General features: G+C 44.4%; 1 pseudogene; it reads left to right on the top strand.

Moving 5' to 3' along the window:
* Nucleotides 1-1,101: 1,101 nt before the first annotated feature.
* On the top strand, nucleotides 1,102-1,792 carry LOC113612103 (CDGSH iron-sulfur domain-containing protein 1 pseudogene; annotated as a pseudogene).
* The last annotated feature ends 1,016 nt before the right edge of the window (nucleotides 1,793-2,808 follow it).

Below are 2,808 nucleotides of genomic sequence, written 5' to 3' on the forward strand. Positions count from 1 at the left end.
AATGGACTACGCCTCTTTATAGGAGGAGTGGCAAAGTCACATAGCAAAGGGGCATGTGGACAGGGATGGGAAAAATTTGTGACCAATTCTGCAATATACTCCACCAAGGTCAGAGGTTTCCATTTTAAGCTAAGAGCAACGGGAAGTCACTGATGAGTTTCAAATATGGGAATCAGGTAAATCTGGTTTATGCTTTAAAAGGGTCACTCTGACAAACAAACAAACTCATAGAAAAAGAGATCAGATTTGTGGTTCCCAGAGGTTGGGGAGTGGGGAGGGGGAATTGGAGGAAGGCAGTCAAAAGGTACCAACTTCCAGTTATATGATAAATCAGTACTAGGGATGTCAGGTACCACATGATGAATAGAATGAACACTGCTGGATGTTACAGATGAAAGTTGTTAAGAGAGGAAATCCGAAAAGTTCTCATCACAGGGAGGAATATTCTCTTCTCTTTCTTTAATTTTGTATCTGGATGAGATGACGGATGTTCACTAAACTTATTATGACAGTCCTTTCATGATGTACATTAAGTCAAATCACTCTGCTGTGCACCTTAAAGAAACACTCTGGTAAATGGGTAGCTTAAGACAAGAATGTAAACAATGAGAGTGAGGCAGGAATGTAAGCAGAGACACAGGTTAAATGGCGCTGGCAGTCGTCGTCCAGGCTGGAGATGGAGGCTAGCCAGGGTGGGGACAGGGGAAGAGTTTCCAGCCTGCTCTTCCTGACAGCCTGACCTACAGATCTGGGCCTTACCTAGCAAGCCTTTAAAATCACATAAGAAATTCCTTGCAATAAATCTCTTGATACATTGCATATTCCTACTGGTTCTGGTTCTCTGGTTGAACCCTGGCTAATACAGGGGTCATCAACAAATATATAATACAGATGATATCTTACACCACAGGACTGTGTGAGATCTCCCAGGGAAAGAAAAGAGAGGAGGGCTAAGGAGACACCAGCCCAGGGCACACCAACACTTAGAAGTCAGTTAAAAGAGGAAAGAGAGAAAAAGAGACTGACAAGGAACAACCAAGAGGAGTAGGAGTAAACCCTTGTGAGTGGATTGTCACTAAAGCCAAAAAAAAAAAAGTGTTTCAAGAAGGAGTGAGCAGCCTGGAATCGGTGCCCTGGGGACACCTCTCGCACCGTGACTCGGGCTGGCTACTCGAGCTGTCTGTGCTGGGTGTCCTGTGTACACACTTTGGAAGTGACAGCACCATGAATGCAACCTCCAGCTTAGAGCTGAATGGACTGCAGCCTGTTACCATTACTGTTGGGACAGCTGCAGCTGGTTATCTAGCTTACAAAAGATTTTATGTTAGAGATCATTGCAGCAAATCTATGGTAAACCTTCACAGCCAGAAAGAAAACTCCAACATGGTACATGCTTTTGACGTGGAGGATTTGGGAGATAAAGTTGTGCACTGCTACTGTTAGAGGCCAAAAAGTTCCCATTCTGTGATGGATCACACACGAAACACAACAAAGAGGCTGGAGCCAACATGGGACCTCTGATCATTAAGAAAAAAGAAACTTCAATGGACAGTTTGACGCTAAAAACCAACTTGTCATGATGTCACCTGATTGTTTAATTAGAATGACTACCACTTCTGTCTAATTCACCTCCCCTGGGTTCTAGATATGGTATACTGCAAATTGCAGCTTTTATATTCGTGGAATTTGCCTTATTTGTTGAACCATTGTGATTCATATTTGTTTAAACAAAAAAAAGGAAAAAACCTACCTCATGGCCTGTGAGTTAAAAAAAAAAGGAATGAGGGGCTTCCCTGGTGGCACAGTGGTTGAGAGTCCGCCTGCCAATGCAGGGGCCATGGGTTTGCGCCCCGGTCCGGGAAGATCCCACATGCCGTGGAGCAGCTGGGCCCGTGAGCCATGGCCGCTGAGCCTGCGCGTCCGGAGTCTGTGCTCTGCAACCGGAGAGGCCACAACAGTGAGAGGCCCGCGTCCTGCAAAAGAAAAAAAAAGGAATGAGGAAATGGTCAACTGGGTTTAATGCTATTGAGAGGTCAGAGAAAATGAAAACAGAAAAGTTTTTATTAGGTTTGGTCATATGGACGTCACTGATAAATTTAGCAAGAGTGACCATTTCTGTAGAATAGCAAGACCAGAGCCACATACCAATGTGTCATCATCCCCAATCCTCACAATAGCCCTTAAAGCTAAGGTTTGTTAACCTTCCATATTACTCAACAGTGAGCGTGGTGTTGAAGTCTGAAGCTCTGGAGCCCAAGAGCCTGGGTTCAAACCCTGGCTCCTCCACTTACTGACTGTAAATTATTTAACCAGTCTGTACCTCAGCTTCCTCATCTGTAAAATGAGATTAGTGATAATATCTCCTTCACAGGGTTGTTTGAGAATGGTATGATTTAATATATGTGAAGCCATTTGAAGACTTGTTAAATATTTACTATCTACTTTATCACCCTTTCCCTGTGCAGATAAAGAAACAGAGACTCTCAGAGCTTTCTGTAGATCCCAAGACTAATAGTGAAGGAGAAAGGATGTCAGCCCTGTTCTCCTGGACTCCACACCCTGAGTTAAGAATTTGAAGAATGGCTCCCACTCAGGCACCTCAGATCCAGGTTCCTTTCAGAACAAGAGGCCTCTTCTGGAGGTGAGCCAAGTGCTCAGCAGGACCCAGTAAACAAGCCATACCCTTCTCCTGATACCCTCACATGCCCAGAGACTGAGCTGGTCAGTTATGGATAACATACACACTCCTTAACCGGATGATGTGAGCATCCCATCTAGTAGACAAGAACTAATACATACCCACATCCA

Source organism: Aethalodelphis obliquidens, unplaced genomic scaffold (genome assembly GCF_003676395.1).
Source record: "Aethalodelphis obliquidens isolate GAN/ISIS:26980383/991018 unplaced genomic scaffold, ASM367639v1 scaffold72, whole genome shotgun sequence".
NCBI lineage: Eukaryota > Metazoa > Chordata > Mammalia > Artiodactyla > Delphinidae > Aethalodelphis > Aethalodelphis obliquidens.